We start from the raw sequence: 24,048 nt of genomic DNA on the forward strand, positions 1-24,048 counted from the left end.
AACTAATATTTACATGTATATAAACAGAAAAGAACATTCTCTATGTTTAACAGCAACTGCAGTGGAACAAGTCTGGGACAGAAAACAAAATTGTGTTTTGCCGAAGGCGGACTCCACCCAAAAACATATGGGTTATTAAAGCAAACACAGACAAATGAAGATGATTAACATGACATCAGAATTGATGCAGCATTTCTGAGACAGTAATGAACCTATTACCATCTGACGTGGTCCAAGGGATGGTATGTGTGTACAAGTAGTGTGTGAGACGTGCCCAGTCGTTCGACATTAGTTGTGTTACAGAATGTGACCATCTCTGGTCTAGAAGTATTTTACGAACTGCGGCACCAGTGAAGCACAGTGCTCCATTTCCTTTAAGATATTAAGAACGGGAGGAGCCACAACAAACTTTCGACGTCATATAAAGAGAAAACGTACAGCTTAATTTATTCAGTTTACGATAAAAATCGGAAGCAGATGACCTGTAGCCTGTGTCTACGTAATATGCCTTTTTTTTGCTTGTAGCCCATGAAAACGGACAAATTAACTAAGAAAGAACAGGTCTTCAACTTCAGGTTTCACCCCCCTTCATCACTGATGAAGGGGGGTGATTCCTGATGCCCAAACGGTGGTATAGTCCTCGATTGCAACATGATTTTTGAGCAGAGTTTGAAAAAATTAGAATCAGTATGAGAAAACTGGTTACCTTCTGTAGTATTCAACCACTTATTACTTTTTGTGAAAAGCAGAGAATGGTGGAACAGTGGACGGACTTACTTTCCTTTCTCTTTACCTGTTTCATTTACTATTTAGATTTTATGTCTCTTGAAACAAAGGGAATCAAAACTTTTCAGCCTCAGTTCAGTATCTGCCTATAAGAGTATTAAAAGAAATAATGGGAATAAAAAATCGAAAACTCCTTATTTCAAAAACCGGTTATTTTGAGTTAAACTGGCAATGAAAAACACCGATATAACGGAAAACTGTTTCAGTGATATCCGTCATCTCTAATACAGCCCTTCCTATTAACGAGAAGCAAGGCCCTCGCGTTGAACGGTGATTATGTTGAAAAACAGGATTTTGTAGCCAAAAGTGTGGGAAATAATATGGTGTCTTGGAGGCATCTAAATCTACATCTACATCTACGAGGATACTCTGCAAATTATATTTAAGTGCCTGGCAGAGGGTTCATCGAATCACCTTCACAATTCTCTATTATTCCAATCTCGTATACCGCGCGGAAAGAACGAACACCTATATCTTTCCGTACGAACTCTGATTTCCCTTATTTTCTCGTGGTGATCATTTCTCCCTATGTAGGTCGGTGACAGCAAAATAATTTCACATTCGGAGCAGAAAGTTAGTGATTGGAATTTCGTGAGAAGATTCCGTCGCAACGAAAAACGCCTTCTTTTAATTATGTCCAGTCCAAATCCTATCATTTCAGTGACACTCTCTCCCATATTTCGCGATAATACAAAACGTGCTGCCATTCTTTGAACTTTTTCGATGCACTCCGTGAGGATGTCAGACTGTGCAGCAGTATTCTAAAAGAGGAAAGGCAAATGTAGTTCAGGCTGTCACCTTAGTAGACAAGTCACATTTTCTAAGTGTTCTGCCAATAAAACGCAGTCTTTGATTAGCCTTCCCCAGAAAATTTTCTGTGGGGTCCTTCAATTAAAGTTGTTCATAATTGTAATTCCTTGGTATTTAGTTGAATTTACGTCGTTTAGATTTGACTGGTTTTTCGTGTAACCGAAGTTTAGCGAATTCCTTTTAGCACTCATGTGGATGACCTCAAACTTTTCATTATTTAGGATCAACTGACAATTTTCGCGCCATTCAGATATCTTTTCTAAATCGTTTTTCAATTTGTTTTGATCTTCTGATGACTTTATTAGTCGTTAAACGACAGCGTCATCTGCAAACAACCTAAGACAGCTGCTCAGATTGTCTTCAAAATCGTTTATAAAGATAAGTAACAGCAAAGGGCCAATAACACTGCCTTGGGGAACGCCAGAAGTCAGTTCTGTTTTACTTGATGTCTTTCCGTCAGTTACTACGAACTATAATCTCTCAGACATGAAGTCACAAATCCAGTTGCATAACGGAGACGATACTCAATAATCCAGAAATACGGAAACGATCTGAAATCTCTTCATGAATAAAACCAACCTGCTTTCAGAAGAAAACGGTGTAGCTTTACTTATTGAACACCTCTCATGTATTCCCCTTCATTGCAACGACCTTTGCTAGTGGTGGTGGGTCACACCACCACTTGGTCCTAGTTTGACACCATCCACAGCATTGGAAAGCCGCCAGTGTGCTCTCTTCTGTGGGTGGTTAGTACTTCATCCGATGAACTTACACAAGTGTACATTTCACGCGTCTTGATTGATTTCAGAGTGAATGGATATTATCGGTAAGGAACAAACTTGGTACCAAGGAAATCAGTGAGATAACTTTGGCTTTAACAGAAACAACGAGCGTGGGTCAGCTTCTACACTACACGAGAGGGAGAGTAGATGGAGTGACCAGTCCGAGTTTACGATTCCAGGACGGTGCAGCATCAGATACAACCCCGCCAGCCTCTCTCCAGACTGCAGCAGCCTAGATCTGCGCCCTGACCAATTAGTGGAGGAAGCGCTCCGGAAGGCCATTACGCGAAATGAGAGACGGCGATACATCTCGGCTGCCGTCAAATTACCAGCGCCGGCCACGCCCCCTAATGAAGACGCGAGCAGCCGTGCGATTACGGCGCAGCTCTGTTATCCGGATACCAAATTAGATGCCCGAGCTGTTCCGGCAGACCCACGTCCTTGGTCCGCCTTGGACTAACGGCTTAACGTCACCGCTCCGCAGCTGAAGAGGATTTGCGGGCGTAGTATCGGTCGACCAGGCGTTTAGATTAACATTGTTGGTTTGTTTGCAGCGTCTAAATCAGAAGCTTAGGAACAGTTTTTCTTAACAGCTGCCCCAGTTTTGTTGGCCCGTGTATTTTTTAAGCCTTTGTTAGTTATACGTGAAGATTCAATAATTCACAGTTTAAAGGCTTTAAAAATATCCGTTTTACAGGGCTGGTCGTTAACATGGTGCCTTTAATTTCTGTTTGTTATAATGTTCATAGCTTACCATTTTGTGGAATTTATTTTTGTTGGCTTTTATTCAAATGATTTAATTCTTGCCACATTTCTTTGACGACGAAGTAAGTTTTTCATCTTTCTTTCATATTTTTCTACTTAGATAACGGCTTCTTCTCCTTTCCGTTTATTTTCTTACTATCTGATATACCCGGCATTGCCCGGGTATTCTTTTTGCCAACTTTCTATTCGAAACAAAAAAAAACAGCAGTGTTTATAGTGAAGTATTGAAAAAAATTCATTACCATCTTTTCGTGAAAAAACCACTGAAATTTGGAAACAGTCGTACAGAGATATATGCATAATTCACAAACCTATAAGTACAGTATCCAAATTAAGAAACATGATCTCAGACAGCTTCTGTACGCTAGGCGCAGCTACTTTGCGTGTCTACAACGCTATGTTGTTAATGTGTCCACGGCTACGCCTCTTCATAGCTCTATTAGACGGCTATCGTTTATACCTACGGTCGTTTGCGCTAAGTAATTGAAAGCTGTCAAAAGCGCTGGCAGGTGTCAGGCATTTACCTAAGGTGACTCGACTGTAGCAGTGTCATAGCAGTAAAGAATAGACGTAGTAAAACTTCATGCATGATGCGACGTTTTACATATACGTCTGTGTTTAAGATGTCATATCTCTTGTATTGTGTGTCTTACAATTGTATATGTGTATAGCTACATTTAGCAGCGTGTGTGGATGTTGCCAGCGAAATATGTTGCAAACAGGGTTTGTAGTAGACAAGTAACAAATTTAAACGTCATCCATAACGCGGTAGTTTCTCAACCATCTCAGTGTTTATGACGCTAGATCTCCTGATTTAAATGACACATAATCATATAATTTAATAGGTACACTGAGCGGCATATGTGGATCCTGTCTACAAAATGTATTGCGAATATATTTCGTAGGGAACAGGAAATAAACTTAAACGTGTTACACAATGTGAGAGTTTCTCAAGCATCTCATTGTTTATGATGTCATATCTTCTGAACTACGATAGTTAGCCGTTTATTAACCCACAACGAATGTTTCCTGACAGTAAGGAATATGTGTACCACGTACGGTTGAATTCGGTCCAGTAGTTTAGGAGGAGATGTGGAACACACACACGAATACATACACACATTTTAAAAATACAAGTATGTATGGATTCAGTATCTGGTGATGATAATTTTTATTCTGTCTTTTCTTTTATGGTTCACATGCTTGTAATGTTGTACAAGGGAAAAAAATAAAGAGAAAGCAGTTATCTATCCATCAAATGAAAAGTTAGTCCTTATCACTAAAACCGTACGTGTGAAAAGAAACAATCCCACATAGATTTGGGAACCGCAACAAACAATTTCTGTGGTTAGTTTATTCAGCCACCTATTTTAAGGATTTTTTGAATTTGAAACATGAGTTTGAGAAACCAAAAAGACTTTACATGTTACTCAGTTAAACACGGTTTCTGGGAGAGAATATATTTTCAATGTAGTTTCCTAAACTCACCTTTTTCTCTCTGTATTTGGATGAGTATATTCCATTTACTCTACAAGACAATATGCCAAACACGAGAATATATTTTTACGGGGCACCTTATGAAGACAGAATAGTAAGACGTCTTTGTCACGGATTTATGACTGTTGTCACCAATTCCACGCACGTTTCTGTGTGTGATGTGATCCATAAAAATATCCTGTAATTTACTCCAGCAATGTCCACAGTTTCATACCATACTCATATTTGGCATTGTAAGGTTCTGCATCATCTAATAATTTTCTTACTTTACTGAAGATTATAATAAGATGACTATCTTTTCCACTGTTTTGGCAATATGAGGTATTGGTGTACCCAAACACTTTTTTACATGAGATCTTTACACAGTTCCCTCTTACACGTTGTCTGGAATCATAAAGACATGAATTTGAAGAGAAGTGTTGTTTACTAACTCTACTTAAGGAAATTTACGGACCTCTCTGGATACACTAGAACCTAAGTGTAGCTTCATACCTTCTCGATATCAAAATCACATGGAATTTTTTCCATTGCATAGCTTTTTCTTTACAGAAATGCTGTACTCTCTGTAAATTTGTTGCAGAATAGATATTTTGACAGTCATCTAATATTTGCTTTTTGTTACGATTCTGTTTTTGGACGGCACATCAAAGCCTAATCTTTCTTGTTTTGCGTTGTAAATTTACAGTGTTCTCCTCATCAACGTTAGCTGCTTCCTGTCCTATTCCATTCACATGTAGAACAACGGAAAAGTAGACTGTAAACCTGAATAAATGAAATATTCCCCTCATATCGTTGCCGCTAAACTTCAGTGAGGTTAAGAGAAAATAAGCAATTGGCTTTCTGGCAACATTTACGTTCCATAGTAGCTTGTGTCACTCTTTCTCTTGGGTCACTGCAACTTTCTATAATGCTTCCAGCATGTTTCTGAATTTCTTGAATGAATGATGCCCTAACACTGCATGACATATTTCCGATATATAGTTTCCTTAAACGATGTACTGCTTTTTCACAGACTTTGTACTCTCTGGTACTGATCTACCGATTTCTCGCGTTCTGTCCGCTTATTAGCGAGTAGGTAAGATCATTTACTCTTCGATATCATTTACAATGATATTCTATGGGCGAAAGTAGTCGTCGCGTTTTGAACTAAATTTGCACCAAATTCAGGGTATGTTCAAGCACAATATTAATATACCTCAATCATATACATTTGATGTTCCTGAGGCGTACTGAATCTCGCCTTTATCTACAATAATGGTGTAGGTTGAAGCAGGGAAATGAAATTTGTACCAGCGCCGGGATTCGAACCCAGGTCTCCTGCTTACTAGGCAGTTGCGCTAGCCATTACGTCACACTGGCACTGAAGCTACCAGAATTGCACTGATTACCCTAGAACGTCTCCGATCCCAACACAAATTTCATCCCATGCCTCAGCCCAATGTTCTTCCTCTAAGTCAAATAAGTAAGCAGGAGAAATAGATTCGAATCCCAGTAATGGTACAAATTTTAATTCACGGCTTCAGCCTATATCATCAGAGATTAACTTACGTCACCATGTCATATAAAGTTTGTTCATTTATTTTCTATAGTGAGTGATTTCCTGTCGTGAGTGATTGTGAATACAGTTGCTCTGTCTCTTGTACTTCCTCGTAGATCGACCGCTTAGTGTTGACATCTGCAATGCAACAGATGGAGCCAGAAGCAGGTTTTGGAATCAACAATAACAACCGACACGACAAACAGCTTCCACCACATTTTGTCTGGATGTAATATCAACTGATATCAATTACGAACCCATTTCAATCAATAAAATAGACAAACAAAACATGTTTTTAACTGAGAAATTATTCTGAGGGCGTGATGGAATGACTACATAACTCCCATCATACAACGCACAAGACTAGATTTTTTTTTTTTTTTTGGTCATTAGTCTTCTGACTGGTTTGATGCGGCCCCCCACGATTTCCTCTCCTGTGCTAACCTCTACATCTCTGTCTTCCTCTACAGTTTTTTCCTCTACTGATCCCTCTAGTACCATGGAAGTTATTCCATGATGTCTTAACAGATGTCCTACCATCCTGCCCGTTCTCCTTATCAGTGTTTTCCACATATTCCTTTCCTCTCCGATTGTGCGCACTACCTCCTCATTCCTTACCTTATCAGTTCACCTAATTTTCAACATTCGTCTGTAGCTCCACATCTAAAATGCCTCGATTCTCTTCTGTTCCGGTTTTCCCACAGTACATGTTTCACTACCATACAATGCTGTACTCCAGACGTACATTCTCAGAAATTTCTTCCTCAAATTAAGGCGCAGAACCTCCTCATTCCTTACCATATCTGTCCACCCAATTTTCAACATTCGTCTGCAGCACCACATCTCAAATGCCTCGATTCTCTTCTGTTTCGGTTTTCCCACAGTCCATGTTTTACCACCATACAATGCTGTACTCCGGAGGTACATTCTCAGAAATTTCTTCCTCAAATTAAGGCCGATATTTGATATTGGTAGACTTCTCTTGGCCAGGAATGCCCTTTTTGCCATTGCTAGTCTGCTTTTGATGTCCTCCTTGCTCCGTCCGTCATTGGTTATGTTGCGGCCTACGTAGATGAATTAACTTCATCAGTCCAGATGTTAAGTTTCTTGCTGTTTTCATTTCTATTACTTCTCATTACTTTCGTCTTCGTACGATTTACTCTCAGTTCTTATTCTGTACTCTTTAGACTGTTCATTCTGTTCAGCAGATCATGTAATTCTTCATCACTTTCACTCAGGATAGCAATGTCATCAGCGAATTGTATCATTAATACCCATCACCTTGAATTTGAATTCCACTCCTAAACCTTTCTTTTATTTCCATCATTGCTTTTTCGATGAGCAGATTGAACAGTAGAGGCGAAAGGCTACATCCCTGTCTTACACCCTTTTTAATACGAGCACTTCGTTCAAGGTCGTCCACTCATATTATTCCCTCTTGGTTGTTGTACATATTGTATATTACCCGTCTCTCCCTATAGCTTACCTCTACGTTTTTCAGAATTTCGAACATCTTGCACCACTTTACATTGGCGATCACTTTTTCTAGGTCGACATATCCTATGACCGTATCTTGATTATTGTTTAGTCTTGCTTCCATTATTAACCGCAACGTTAGAATTGCCTCTTTCTCGTGCCTTTACCTTCCCTAAAGCCAAACTGATCCTGATCTAACACATCCTCAATTTTCTTTTCCATTCTTCTGTACATTATTCTTGTAAGAAGCTTGGATACATCAACTGCTAAGCTGATTGTGCGATAATTCTCGCACTAGCAAGCCGTCTTCGGAACTGTGTGGATGACGCTTTTCCGAATGTCAGATGGTATGTCGCCAGGCTCATACATTCTACACGCTTACGTGGATAGCCGTTTTGTTGTCACACATATCCCGAAAGACGCTAACGTCCATTCTTTTTCGATTCCAGAGTCACCAAACTAAATACATGTGTATCGACATAGGTCGGCTGGTGTGGCCGAGCGGTTCTAGGCCGTACAGTCTGGAACCGCGCGACCACTACGGTTGCAGGTTCTAATCCTGCCTCGGGCATGGATGTGTGTGATGTCCTTAGGTTAGCTAGGTTTAAGTAGTTCTAAGTTCTAGGGGACTGATGACCTCAGCAGTTAAGTCCCATAGTGCTCAGAGCCATTTGAACCATTTTGTATCGACGTAGTTTATTTGTCACAAAGCAACCTGCAAGCTAAGGGTAGGCCTACTTTTTATAAGAAGAGGGGCAGAAATCTCTGATTTCTTCTAATCTCGAAGTGTGATGTGAGTCACTTACCTTTGGAAGAGTACGCATTTTCGTAAAACTAGCTAGAAAATGTTTTGTCATCTACTTCGCGAAGTTAAGGCACAAGTGATCCCTCTGCGACAGTGTAGTTAATCACTTACACTCACGAAATACACTACTAACACAAGCTTTACCAAACCAGGACTGGACAGTGCGCGAAGTAATGCACAATTGCACGACGGAGGCTAACCTCATCGCTACGCTAGTGCGACACCCGTGACTGCCTGCGCCTCTGCCGGCTGCCGCGCGGAAGCGAGAGGCTATTTTCAGAAGCATCCAGTGAACTGTTTAACTGGATAGCATGCATAACGCCGTGAACTCTCAACCGGCAGGTGGATCGAATGAAGCTGTAGTAGTAACACACAAAACGAAATGACATTGCTTTCAACACATTCTTATATTATAAATTTATCTGTACGTTTTCTTCGAATTTTTGGGTCCTGTGAAGAGCTTCAGCACTGCAAAATAAAACTTTCGCTGTTCAAAATATACAAAAAATACATAGTATAACATTGTATGCGCACGTGTTTTGATACGATCGACGTGAAAAAAGCGTTCAAAATCCTTGCGAGAGTTTTGACCTAAGTTTTCGAGACGAATATGCCTGCCACACGTGATCTTACTCGGACACAAGGGAAATATTGGAAGTCGGCTTAAATATGTTAAAGGTAGAAATAAGTTTGATATGCATGGATTTTGCACTTAAGTGGTTTCATGGTAGCTTATGCGAGATGAGCATTGCAGCATTAGTGTATCTCACAAAAACGTTGCAAAATCTCTATCAGAAAAAGGTTCTTCTATTGCGTGGGCGGCCATAAGTGATCAACTGCGGGCACGACCATCTTTTTATGTGTAGCTGTGTATTCGTCATCGCAGTTTTGAACCCAGGAAAAGAAGGAACTGATATGACTAACAATCGGTCCGCATGCTTTTGGAGAAAAATGTGCCAACACCACGAGAAATGAATCGTTGAACGCATTTGCAGTTTCTAGCCAAGCGTGGACGTTGCGCTGTAGTATTTTGCAACGAAGGGCACCTGTACATTGTCCTCAATAGGTTACAGGTGTCAGTCATGGTCAAAACAGTGCTCTGTGTAGTAGCGAGTGCATTATGTCGCAGCTCAATGAGTTAGAACATGGGCAAATTGTTCGCACTTGTATGGTGGATGTTTCCGTAACCAAAGGAGCGAAGTGTTTGGTGCTCCAAGAAGCACCGTATCGAAGATTTATACGGCATAAAGGGAAAGCAGCAAAAACTTATCATCCTCTGAGTCGCAAAGCGAACTGAAATGTATGTTGAGTGGTCTTTATAGACGGTCATTGAAGAGCGTTGTGACGAAAAATAATAGGACGAAAGCTCCAAGAGTTACTGCAGAACTGAATGTCGCACTCGTGAACCCGGTAGCACCACACCTCGAATGAGTTTTGTTTCTTCCTGTTTCCAGCTTCTGGTCGAGTTTGTGTCCGTAAAGCGAAACATCGCGAGATTTCGGCGATGATTTGGGCAGGCATATCGTGGTATTCAGATTGTCCTAATGTTACTCCGCAAAAGCCTCATTACTGCGAAGGTTTATGAACCAATTCTGGCTGATCTGGCCCCTCCCATGATACAATACTTGTTCTCCAGTAGTGGTGCTGTGTTCCAAGACGACAGGACTCCTGTTCGTAGAGCTCTCATCGTCCAGGACTGGTTTTTTGAGCTTGAAAATGAACTGTCACATCTCCCCTGGCCACCAATGTTGTCCGATATCAGTATCCCTGAGATTTTGCGGTCTATTGTAGAGAGAGTGGCCCGTAATCGCTATCTACCTCCATAATCACTGCTTGAACTTGCCACTCTGCAAGAACAATGGTATAGGATTCCCTTGAATACCATAAGGACCTGTCTTTACCAATTCTGAGACCACTGGAGAGTGTTTTGAACGTCGACAAGTTTTAAACCGTATTGTCATGGTAATGTATTGTGTCTTTTGGTTTTCCATATTTTTGTCCAACCCCTACATCTAAATCTACACTTATACTCCACAAGCCACCCAACGGTGTGTGGCGGAGGGCACTTCACGTGCTACTGTCATTAACTCGCTTTCCTGTTCTAGTGGCTTATGGTTCGTTGGAAGAACGACTGCCGGAAAGCCTCCGTGCGCGCTCGAATCTCTCTAATTTTACATTCGTGATCTCCTCGGGAGGTATAAGTGGGGTGAAGCAATACATTCGATACCTCATCCAGAAACGCACCCTCTCGAAAGCTGGACAGCAAGCTACACCGCGATGCAGAGCGCCTCTCTTGCAGAGTCTGCCACTTGAGTTTGCTAAACATCTCCGTATTGCTATCACGCTTACCAAATAACCCTGTGAGGAAACGAGCCACTCTTCTTTGGATCTTCTGTCAACCCGACCTGGTACGGGACGCACACTGATGAGCAATACTGAAGTATAGGCCGAACGAGTGTTTTGTAAGCCACCTCCTTTGTTGATAGATTACATTTTCTAAGGACTCTCCCAATGAATCTCAACCTGGCACTCGCCTTACGAACAATTAATTTTATATGATCATTCCACTTCAAATCGTTCCGTACGTATACTCCCAGATATTTTGCAGAAGTAACTGCTACCAGTGTTTCTTACGCTATCATATAATCATACAATAAAGGATCCTTCTTTCTTTGTATTCACAATACATTACATTTGTCTATATTAAGGGTCAGTTGCCACTCCCTGCACCAAGTGCCTATCCGCTGCAGATCTTCCTGCATTACGCTGCAATTTTCTTATGCTGCAACCACTCTGTATACTACAGCATGGCCACCAACCTTGACAGATATCAGTATCACTGAGATTTTCCGTCTATTGTAGAGAGAGTGCTACGTAATCGCTATCTACCTCCATAATTATTGCTTGAACTTGCCACTCTGCAGGAAGAATGGTATAGGATTCCCTTGAATACCATAAGGAATATAAATTATTGGAGAAGGCAACTCTTATTCGCTTATTAGATATCATTAATAAAATAATTCTTGTTGAGCAAGGCGACTTTAGAGGAAAATCATAGTCATGATCAGGTGCTAACGCTAAGGGAGGCCCGAAATTGGCTGCTGGTAAAGTGTATCTGACGGCAGACTACGGTGCACGGAAGGCATGGTGCTCCAACTTGATGATGTAATTCCATATTATAAGTTTGCTGGTTCACTCAACGATTTGTTCTGTTATTGACGGTTTTCAGTTTTCTCGGTGTAAATTTAACGGGCGGAGAGCCTTAAACATGGGCCTTCCAGGTGAGCTTTCCATCTAATCTCAGACCTAAGAATTTAAAACTGCCGTGTACAGTGTTTAGCCACCTTCGTACGAGAAAAGTATGCTCTTATAACAACTCCGCGTCAAAAACTGTATGCACTGCGCTTGGCTTCAATGAAGTGTCAATCATCTGTTGAACTTCGAGACAACCGTAAAAGCTAGATAATACACTTAAAGTTGCCTGTATTTCATAACACTTATCATCTGCAAAGAGGAAAAGAAGTTGAGTCAGCTGTCAAGTTTAGCAGATCGTTGAAATTATCAAGAAAAGCAATGGAAGCAGAACATCTGCTTTCTTTTTTCCAAATATTAATCATTGTTGAAATTCTTCCCTAATCCCATAATTTTCCAGTTTACGCAGATATAATGCATGGCCTACACCATGAAGGAACCCTACCCTCCTCAACCTAGCGCGTAACACTGCTAGTGGCTCATACATGAGAGAAAACTCCTTTCGTCAAGTCAAACTGCTATCTGACTACATATAATGAATACTGAGATGTGCTACTGCCCTCTTGTACACTACTTTCTCAATAACTTTAGGAAAAATTGGATGCAAAGAAACGGGCTGTTAACTGTGTACGTGATCTCCGTCCCTGTTTTTATGAAGTTGTTTCACTAACGAGTATTTCAGTCTATGAGGGAACAGACCACACCTGAAAAAAAAAAAACATTGCATAGGGGAATTAATACAAAGCTAATATATTATACCCCCGACGTAATCATCCTGTTTGATATCTCATCATACCAAAAGTAACTTTACTCTTTAATGATTCAGTAGTTGATTCATTTTCTTCTTTACTTGTTTCCTGAAGCTCCATATGACAGTTGTCTTGGGACACGTTTTTAAGGGTTCTTACCTGTTCTAATAAAATTTCCGTTTAATACGCCGAGTATTGACAGGACGTGATTATTAAATACTTTGCGCACCTCTGACTGACCACTAACATTTTCGCTCAGAAGAGGTTTGATATCTTGAGTAAGCAAATTCTACATTAATACCTACGTCACAACTGAGCATTTATTTCAACATTTTTATGAGAGAGTTCTGTTCTTGGTTTAATGCCTTATTTTACTATGCTGATTTTCTTTAACACCTTGACTTCTATAGTGAACTTGTGTAATGGGGCTCAGACTGTCTTTTGTATTATGATACAGCTACCATTTTCTCCTACATGGTGCTCCACTATTTATTCACAATGGTTGCTTGTCCGTGCTGCATATCTACCAGCAAAATTTTAATGGGAAGAAGTATCAAGAAGTGATAACGGTTTGAGGAAATGTATTATGTGACTAAAGATTCCTGTATTGTAAAGGTTTTGGGATGTTAGCCTTTCAAAAGTGGCTTGAAACGTCTGCTCTACCAGTGAACTCATAAGCTATATCTTTTTCTTACTATTTTCGCACATGACTCTATCCTGATTTAATTCAGTGCTACTGTCTGTGCAACAGTATGTGGCACTTCATTACTATTGATCTCACATGCTGACCATCAACTAGGAAACGGCCTATGAAGATGCTGTGTATCATTATGCTGCTATTTCTTTTAATTCTGGTCTGGAAAATATGGTAAGGTTGTAAGATTCAAGTACATCCAGCAACATTTTATGTCTCGAGAATAAGTCACTAAGTTTAGAGCTTCTAATTGAATGCCCTCTCGCTATAAATTCAAACTCGCTTGCGCAATATTCAAATACATGGTGTTTACAGTATTTTGAACGTCACTCAAACATTCTATTTGGCGTATTGCCTATCATTGCATCTTAAACGACTCATTGTACAAATTGTATAAATTGTACCTCTCCAAAGTAGCCTTAGTATTTCATCGGAACGTACATGATGCTATTAGATGGAAAAAAATTTCAGTGACGAGATCGTTTAGCAGTTCATCTCCTTTAGCTTTTACCTTCCTAATAATTTGATGAAAGAAATACACGCACAGACACTAACTTGTAGATTTCTACTACTCTATCTTTTTAGGAAACACTGCTCGCCATGGGTTGTGTGAGGCCTCTTACACCAACAACGAAGCCGTTAAGATCGGAATGTCGAACAACAACTTTAATATGGAGAGCAGATCAGGAGGAGGAGGAGGAGGAGGAGGAGGAGGTTAGTGTTTAATGTCCTGTCGACAACGAGGTCATTAGAGACAGAGCACAAACTCGGATTAGGGAAGAATGTGGAAGGAAATCGACCGTGCCTTTTCACAGGAACCATCCCCGCATTTACCTAAAGAGATTTAGGGAAATCACGGAAAACACAAAATCAGGATGGCCGGACGCGGGTTTGAACCATCGTCCTCCCGAATGCGAGTGCAGTATACTAAACTCTGCACAACCGAGTTGGGCTGTGGATGCAGTTACACCCATTGTGTTGCTTGGGATTGGACACTGACAGGCTACAGAAAAATAATCTGAATTGTGCATCAGCTAACGAAATCAACACCCCTACCAATGTTGTTCCATCAAAGGCATCGACGTAATTTCTGGTAGCATATGGGAGTCCCGTGAGCTCATGACGTCTTTACGACATAATTCGGCCAACCTAATAAAGAGCTGCAAAGCTTGTAGGTAACTCTTGACGATGACGACAGAGTAAGTCGTGGAGAGCTTGAGATTACATACAAATCCACATGCAAGAAAATGTGTGTAGCTTTTATCGAAGAATGTCAGATAGAAAAACTACGTTCTAATTGTGATTTATTTCTTGGACAGAAGGTTATACTGTAGAAAAGTGGTATGTTCATACATTTACATCAATCTGTTATTTAACGTGGAATCTGTCACACTGATATACCTGATAGCGGCAAATACGCTTCTCGTCTGGTTACGTGGCTTCAGCAAGTTTTACAGCATCAACTGTGTCACGGAAACGGCCTCAGTTACACGCAGTCATCACTGAAAGCACAAATTACAAGGAAATCGTGGCAAATTTGCGTATCGCATAGAATAATCTATCTTACCCAACATGGTGCACTCGACTGCGGCAGAGTACCGCTGGTCTAATAACTAAATCCATAATTTCAAGTTGTTCGAATTAATTTATTACAATCATTTATCATAGAACACAATTTGTGCTCCACTAATTATACTAGCTCGCTATTCACGAGAGTAATTTACAGTTTAAATGATTGGCCAGGAGAGTGAATTAAATTTTTAAATCGAATAACTTTGCATTAGGGACAGATTTTACTAAGTGATTTTCATTCAAAAGCTTGAAATGTTGATATTGTACATACATAAACATTCACAAATGTTAGTGGCTCAAGAGTATAAATTCACTTTATGCGAGAGAGCATGATTCTCTGAAAACCACGGTGAAAAATTAGGTTGCACGACTTCACGATTGAGCAATCTGTGTGAAGTTTAAGATTATACACACACGATATACTATCATTCTTCCTCTTATTTTTTCTCGAGGAATACACTGGCAACTGTGTCCTGTGAAGAACACAGCGTTTATAATTTTGCAAGAAATGTAAATAACGATTTCGAACTTTGATATCCAATTACGGATTTTATCTCAGAATTCAGTACACATATCATCTCGGAAAATTCATTTTCTGTGAATGGTGGCGACTCGATATCTCTTGAGACAAAAAAGGAATTGTTGCTCATTATATAGGTGAGAGACGAAAATTTAATGTTCCAATATTGCGTTCATTCTTTGATAACAAGTATATGCCTTTTGCAAATTGCGTTCTCAAAATATTCCTTGTAATTTTAGGAAGCGTTTACTTGTACATGTATAAAACGTCCCGTTTTGTTCGTCTCCTAAACTGACTGAAAAGTTTCGTTTTCCACATATTAATTAGTGACGGTAGTATAACAGATCAAAAATCTTATTTAGTTCGTAACTTACGTCATTTTTGACACGACATTTATTTATTACGGAGGTTATAAATATGCACTCTTGAATCATAAAATTCTTATTAATGAAGGACTGTGCACATTAGGGAGTAAGATGTTCTAAATTTCTTGGACGTAGTACGACAAAGTTTAAAAACGTACTTTTTTGATTATAGGTACAGAAATATATTATTTCTGAGCTTCCTTGCAATATTTATGTAGCCGAAACTAGACATCGATACTAGAAGTGTTGTTACAAATGTTATCAAATTTCTATTAGACTGAAGGATGGAGACTAATAAAATATAACATGAAAAATTACCTGCATGTAGATTCGTCATAGAGACTATAAATTTCGCTCTCTACAATTAAAAGGTATACAGTTTGCACACCTCGAGTAATAATATCTCATGCTTCAAGACCGGATAACACATTGACGAAAGAAATCAGGTAGTCAATCAGGTAGCAAGAGCCACAGGAAGTCTAGCCAAAATGAATAGAATTCCGATAAAATAGAAACGTAAAAACAGTCCACACTCGTTGACTATTACGTACATAAGTAGTGCTTCTCAAACTATTCAACCTGACGCGTTGTGTCGACTACAAAAATTACAGCAAAATACTTCTGGTGATGAATTTATCACATCGAACTCGCTATCTCATAAATTCTCTAATGCAATAATTCATAGGGGAATCTACCTTATGTTCCGTTCCTTAATAATAGTTTTGTGCAATATGTGTGCTCTTTCCGTTTTCCTTTTACCTCACGTAAAAGATGAGCAAAGGCAGCAGCGTTGTGAGAAAGGTAATGTAACAACTTACATTCTGAATGCCAATAATTGAATTCGTCTGGATCTAACAAAATTTTTAATTTTGACAATGTATATTGTTTTGCAAGTTCTAAATTTCTGATACGTGATGGTATCTGATAAAGCCGAAACATCGAAATAAAGAAATTTAATAAGCGATGTGTAACGTTTTATTCACAAAATTATTCACAGTGATCGCAGACTCACATAGAAAATCAATTTCCTTTATCAGTCCTTTCTTTAGCTCTGTATACAACGTGTCAAAAGTCGGAGACGTGGTGATAATGCAGTTCCGAAACAGAACTCGTGACGAATCTATTGATTTATCTTCCCACGAAAGTAAAAATGGTAACATTTTAAAACAGCTTTTAAAAAACTGTTTCATGAAAAATATTATCCTGTTATATTATGAAGCACTGTTCAACTATGCACTATTTCTTATTAATACTTGATTAGATATAAGAAACTGTTCAGAGACATGGACTGCCGGAGAGTCTGGTAGACTGCTGCTCAACGAAATAGTTACTTATGATGTGAAAGTTATATGGAGACATTGCAGGGTTACAGGTGTATTATTTAATAGCAAGACAGAAATTTCCAGGTAAAGACGTGGACTATGACAGTGATTTATTAGTTATGGAATACCGATCAGAATAGATGGAAATACTGAAAGGTACAAAATTAAGACCATTGTACCTGGATAAATTGTAAGTATCAAGGAGCAATAGGCAATGTCTGAATGAAATACAAACAAGTAATTCAATAGCAAATATGATTGGTAAATTTAAGATACAAACTAACAGGAAAAATACGAGGGGCCAGTAGAAGTCTTAGGATAAGACGTATCTTAAATTAAATTGAAGATACAGAGTGGTAAGGAAATATTGCCTAGAGGAGATAGCGAAATCAGACATTATTCAGAGAGAAGACACTCGGACTAGCAATCTTTTAGCAGTAAACTATCGAAGTATTCCTGTTTTGTAAGTCTTGGAACGTATGTCGGAAAGACAGATTAGGTGCCATAGGAGAGGGCATGTACATTGCACGTGGCAAAAATATTGTCTCTGCTGAGGTCGAATTTGAGTGTGACAGTGAAGTTATATGGCCGCGTAGAACAGGTCTAGATGAAATCAAGTTATTTATTGGATGTTTTTACGAGTCATCCAACACTGCTGTGACTGTTTTAGCGTGATTCGAACCAGCTATATGGTCAGAAGCGAGAAAATGACCAGATCAATCATTATTAGTTGGACGACACTTTAATCTACCAAGTATAGACAGGGACGGCAATGCATGCACTACAGAGGGTACAGACAGTTTTGACAGGTACTTTTGAATACTTTTTCCAAAAACTGCCTTGAGCAGCTAGTTCGACAGCCTACAAGCAGCAGAAATATTTTAGACCTTGTAGCTACAAAAAGGTCAGACCATGTGGACGGCGTCGGTATAAAGACAGAGATTAGTGATCTAGATCTCATGCCGACTATGATTACTGAAGTTAGAGCTCTTGATATTCATACAAGTGGCTCTCTTTTCTCCAAAGGTCTCTGTAATTTTCCTGTAGGCAGTATCTATCTTACCCCTAGTGAGATAAGCCTCTACGTTAACTGGTTCGATAAGTTCAGCGCTGTTGGTTGCCAGGAAGTCTGAGTGTTACCCATACGAGTTGGTTCTCTAACTATGTGCTCAAAGTAATTTATGGATAAGACATCCAGAACAATGTCACACGAATCCCCGTCTCTGGCACCGGTTTTGATAAAATAACACTCTCAATCTACACCTGGCAAGTTGAAGTCAACCGCTATTACAATGGCATGATCAGGAAAATTACTAGCGATATTCTGCAAGTTCTGTCCGAAGCGCTCTACATCTAGCGTTCCTGACCCAGTAATCTATAAAAGCATCCGAACACTATTTTTGACTTATCTTTGATACTTAACTTCACCACTTTAATCCATAATCGGAATCCGTGATAATCTCGCTAGATTTTATCGAATTCTTTACTACAATAAACACGCCGCCACCACTGGCCACTAACCTATCCTTACGATGAATTTTCTAATCGGAACTTAGGATTTCGTTGTCATTGACGTTCGGTTTCAACCAAATTTCTGTTCGTAATACTATCTCTACTTTAAAACCATCATTAAGCGATACTATTTTTGTGACCTTTCCTTGGATCCTCCTGCAGTTTACTTAAATCATGTTGAAGTTTTCTATGTTCAAAATGTTCAAATGTGTGTGAATTCCAATGGAACCAAACTGCTGAGGTCATCGGTCCCTAGACATACACACTACTTAAACACACATACGCTAAAGACTTACACACACACCCATGCCCGAGGGAGGACTCAAACCTCCGGCTGGAGTTGCCACCCAATTCGTGACATGGCGCCTCTAACAGTGCGGCCACTCCGCACTACTAACATTTTCTATCTCTGATCTACGACAACGAACGTTGTCTGAGGAGAACGTGGCTAATTTATTAGGCAAAAGTCCTTGATCACAAGGGAGGGTTTCTCTAACCTAAAAAAGCCCCACATGCACTCCACCTACGCACTCCACTACTCTAGTAGCCGCGTCCCACGTGTAGTGCACGCTTGACCTGTAAAGGGGATCCCAGCAATTCTGTGCCCGATAGCGTAGATCGAGAAATTCGCAACCGATACCGTCGCAGAGTAGTCTGAGCCTGTAGTTTAAAGTTTTCACTCTGCCCGAAACCAGAGGACTGTAATCAGTCCTGGGTACGATGCTAGAAATAGACAGCTTAGCCTGTTTGTTGTTGTTGTTGTGGTCTTCAGTCCTGAGACTGGTTTGATGCAGCTCTCCATGCTACTCTATCCTGTGCAAGCTTCTTCATCTCCCAGTACCTACTGCAACCTACATCCTGCTGAATCTGCTTAGTGTATTCATCTCTTGGTCTCCCCCTACGATTTTTACCCTCCACGCTGCCCTCCAATACTAAATTGTGATCCCTTGATGCCTCAGAACATGTCCTACCAACCGATCCCTTCTTCTGGTCAAGTTGTGCCACAAACTTCTCTTCTCCCCAATCCTATTCAATACTTCTTCATTAGTTATGTGATCTACCCCAACAAATCAGCCATCCGCCGAAAGAAGCCGAGGATGCTCTCACAATCCAAGTGGGTGGCGTCAGCCTTGTCAACATGTACCACTATGTGCAGTGGGTAGCTCCCAGTGCTATCGATGGCTGCCGATAGTTCTCTTCCATATCATGGACAAGACCCTCCCGACATACATACCTAGTCCACTCTGGCGATCTTTCCTGCTTTGTCTGCTATTTCCCTGAGGGGCTTCATCAGCCGCCTAACATTGGAGCGCCGGCCGAAGGGGCCGAGCGGTTCCAGGCGCTTCAGTCTGGAACTGCACGACCCCTATAGTCGCAGGTTCGAATCCTGCCTCGGGCATGGATGTGTGTGATGTCCTTAGGTTAGTTAGGTTTAAGTGGTTCAATGTTCTAGGGGAGTGATGACCTCAGATGTTAAGTCCCATAGTGCTCAGAGCCATTTGAACCATTTAACACTGGAGCTCCCAATGACAGGCATACCAACCCTCTGCACAAGTCGAGACTGGGCAGGAAAATCTGCAGACTGCGCAACAGGAGAGGCATCTCTTACTGGCTCTGAGTTATCACAAAGATGGGTAGCCCCTCGTACCTGCTGCTAAGGCTAAGAGGGCCAGCATAGCCACCTGCTCCCTCTTTCGCCTTACGTCCACTGTCTGAACATTTCAGATGTTGCGAATCAGAAGATCCTGCGACATCTGGGTCATGGGAGGATACCAAAGCCACCAAAGGTGTCACAGGTGTTGTCCCCAGAGCCCCGATTCCGCCGGAACTTTGAACATTTGAGAGCACCTTGCCGGCGGTAGCCAACGCTGCTTCCAGCTGTTTACGGACAGCAGCCTATTCCCCTTATGTTAGTTCAAAATAAGCACAGTTCCTAGCCATATCATAGCGAGTAAAAATAGATACAAGATCTCAAATGGCGCTACTAAGTGTGGAATGTTAACAAAATATAACGACGAGAATAAAGGAACAATGAAAACGGCTTTGCAGATTTCCCACGATGTACTGAGACGGCATAATTCGAAACGATCCATAGGCGATCCGATAGATTTATTACCGGTAGGTTTCATTACCTATTTTGGATAGCTTAAGAAACTCAAGTGAGAATACTTGGAAGGAAAGCAATGTTATTCTCGAGAAACACTTTCGACAACTTTTAGAGAACCAGCGTTTGAAGCCGACTGCAGAACGATTTTGCTGCCGCCTGGGTACATTTCGCGTAGGTTCAAGGAGATAAAGAGAAATTAGGGCTCGTACGGAGGCATGCAGAGTTGTGTTTCCCTCATTGAATTTGCCAGTGGAACACGAAATGAAATGTCTCATGATGCTACATCGTAACTCCCTCCAACCGCTGTATCGTAGTTAGCTGAGAATGTATGTAGATGTAGATGTGTGGAGTAATGCACACCCTTATAAAAATGCATTATTACGAGAAACATAGGTGCAACTTATAGGAAACTATCTGGAGAAGGTACAAGCAGCTGTAAAAATGAAAGTCCCTGGAAGATTAAAACTGTGTGCTGGACCGAGACTCGAACTCGGGAGCTTTGCCTTTCGCGGGCAAGAGCTCTACCAACTTTTTTTTGTTTGTGTTTTTTTTTTTGCAATTTATTCTTCATTTTTCGTTGCATTTGACCGTAGCGGACGTCACATGACACCCGTTCAAGTTCGTTTTTTACCCCTTCATTCAGCTTTTTTATTACAGAGACCTGCCAGATCTCTGACCGAACACGCTGAGCTACCGTGCCGGTAAGTGATCTACCAGCTGAGCTACCCAAGCACGACTCACGACTCGTCCTCACAGCTTCAGTTCTGCCAGTATGTCGTCTCCTACCTTACAAACTTCACAGAAACTCTTCTGCGAAGTGTGGAAGGTAGGAGACGAGGTACCGGCAGGATTGAAGCTGTGAGGACGAGTCGTGAGTAGTGCTTGGGTAGCTCAGTTGGTAGAGCACTTTCCCGCAAAAGATAAGCGTCCCGAGTACATCTCGCGGTCCGGCACACAGTTTTAGTCTGCCAGGAAGTTTCATATCAGCGCACACTCCGCTGCAGAATGAAAATCTCATTCTGATTGCTGTAAAAATGTTAAGAGCTGATGTTGCAAGCCAGTAATAAGCTAGGAAGCGGAAATTATGGAAGATAGATTATGAAGAACTGTACAGAGGAAGTAAACTGAAAACATGATGGAAGCGGAAGGGAAAACGGACGAAAATGTGATGAGGGACCCATAGTACGAAAAGAGTTTGACAAAGCACTGAAGGTATAAAGGCACGAAGAGTAACCGTTTCCTCAGAGTTATTAAAATCCTTCACAGAACCAAACAACTGGACAATCTTCTATGCGTGATGCATGGTAAGTATAAATAATCCCGGACTTCAATAAAAAAGCAATAATCCTGATTACAAAGAAGGCAGGTGTTGACAACGAAGCACATACCTATGTTGCTGAAAAATTTTGACACTCTGGCAGGAAATGACCAGAGAGATAAGCATGGGTTCTGAACAAATGTAGGAACATGCGATGGTTTATTTTTCGACTTATGTTAGAAAATGTGCTGAAACTACATTTGTAACAATTTCAGGGATATATAACACTATTGAAAAATAGAAGACACTAATATGAAATTTATCCGCATCTTGTACAGAAACGAGATTGCAGTTTAATAGCCGACGGACGTGAAAAGATGGCAGTGGTCGAGAAGAAACTGAGAGAGGATTGTGATCTGACCCCATGTTATTAATCCTGTATATAGGCCAAGGGAACAGAAAGCCAAGGTAAAACTGGGGAAAGAATTTGATACTGTGGGGGAATGAATGTAAGGTTTAAAGTTTCGGGTGATATTTCAGTCCTGTCAGAGGCAGTTGGGGACATAGAAAGTTAAATGATTGGATTGTATAGTGTAAAATGAAGAGTTTATGGGATAAATATCAATTAAAGTAAAACAAGTAATCGAATACAGTCCAGGTCAATTAACACATGCTGAGGAAACTTAGTCAGGATATGAAATACAAAAAACAGGAGACGAGTTTTGCTATTTGAGCAGCAAAATGACTGAAAGAACAGAATTAAGTAAAATGTAAACTAGTAATAGCAAGAAATTTTTCTCTAAATAAAAAAAAACAGTTTAATGTAGTGGGATGTCTAAATTACTTTTACAAACTTTGCTAAGAAGTTTCGTACACTAAAACTAGTAAAAAAGGTCAGGTAAACGTATGTCCGAAAATACTTCGTTTTCGAGTTGTTAATGAAAGTTTAAAATTTAGATGAGTGGAGCTCATCAACAGACAAACTTATAATAAATGCTCGAAATGTCCATTTCTTGCTTCTAAACACGTATGCACTTGTCGAATCTCATACTTCTAAACACTCCCTTACAGTTTCGAATGGTTTTCCAGGTTTCTATGACGCTTCTTTGAGGAGTTTTGGCATTCAGTTGGTCCTCTACACAGAAACTGTTTAAGTTTCCCCCGGAGATAATAATCCCTTTGAATGAAGTTGGGGGAAAGCGAAGGGCATGGAACTGATACTCCTCTACATATCCGTCTGTCGTGGTAGATACGAGTCAGCGCACTAGAACACTGGCTGATATGTACTAGAGCACCATCACGAATAAATCGCAGGTTTCTTCTTATTTTCAGGGAAACATCTTCTAGTTAGTCCTGGAGAGCGTTCTGTATAAAGTCCTTGTAAACAGCACCTGTAAGACGTGCTGAGTGAACGTATAGCCCCACCACACTGTCACCTGCAGTTCCAGCCCACACATTACTCATAAATTGATGCGGATGTCCAGATTGTACTGTAGCATGAGGATTTTAGTTGACCCCTAAGTGCTGGTTGTGGAAATTTCTTATACCATCTTTTCCAAAGTTTACTTTGTCCGCAAAAAAATCTGGAGTGACAATCAACGGACCGGCAGTTTGTGCAACAAACCATCGGAAAAAGGATCTTCCATGAAGAGTGATTGGCAGGTACACTCTGAAGACAATACGGATGTATAAGCTGCTTGTGAAGAATCTTCCATGTTCAAAAGGGCCATTTGTATTGCGCGATACCTGGCTCCTCTTCGATAGCCAGTAGAACATACTCTTCCTGGTCAGACGCACAAACAACACGTAGTCTACCTCGATCAATAGTCTAGAGCACTACGAATTCTGTCTCGGTAACGCGACAAAACACGGCACCAAAGGTTGGATGAGTCGTATATGTTTGGTCTGGAGACGCGTTTATTGCATCGTGCAGCTGCTCATTTGGCTGTTCATAAAAATCCTGTCTGCGTACTCGTAAATGAATACCTGTCGTGTTTGAACGGAACTCTTTCAGTAGAGGAACTACATGTGGTACATGCGCGTGTGGACACGTTGAAGACTGACGAATGATTAATATTATACAGTCTCACAGGTAGGCCAATGTCATGTAGGATACAGTTAGTCAAACTGGTGAATAGATAAGTAAAGTTGCTGGGTTGTAGACGGAAAATCATTGAATGTCATGTTTCGTTAATAAGTCTAAAGAGAAAGATTTTAGAGCATACGTTTATATGAACTT

At 40.5% G+C, this 24,048-nt stretch overlaps 1 protein-coding gene and 1 non-coding gene across 2 annotated transcripts in view; one reads left to right on the forward strand and one right to left on the reverse strand.

The window, feature by feature from the left end:
- Window positions 1–24,048, forward strand: part of LOC126090393 (nephrin-like) — a gene marked incomplete at its 3' end in the record, with an annotated part of 461,612 nt that overhangs the window by 190,248 nt on the left and 247,316 nt on the right. The window lies entirely within an intron of this gene.
- Trnat-agu (transfer RNA threonine (anticodon AGU)) lies at window positions 5,928–5,999 on the reverse strand. The gene has a single exon. It is a non-coding gene; the product is annotated as a tRNA-Thr (tRNA).

Source organism: Schistocerca cancellata, chromosome 1, assembly GCF_023864275.1.
Source record: "Schistocerca cancellata isolate TAMUIC-IGC-003103 chromosome 1, iqSchCanc2.1, whole genome shotgun sequence".
NCBI lineage: Eukaryota > Metazoa > Arthropoda > Insecta > Orthoptera > Acrididae > Schistocerca > Schistocerca cancellata.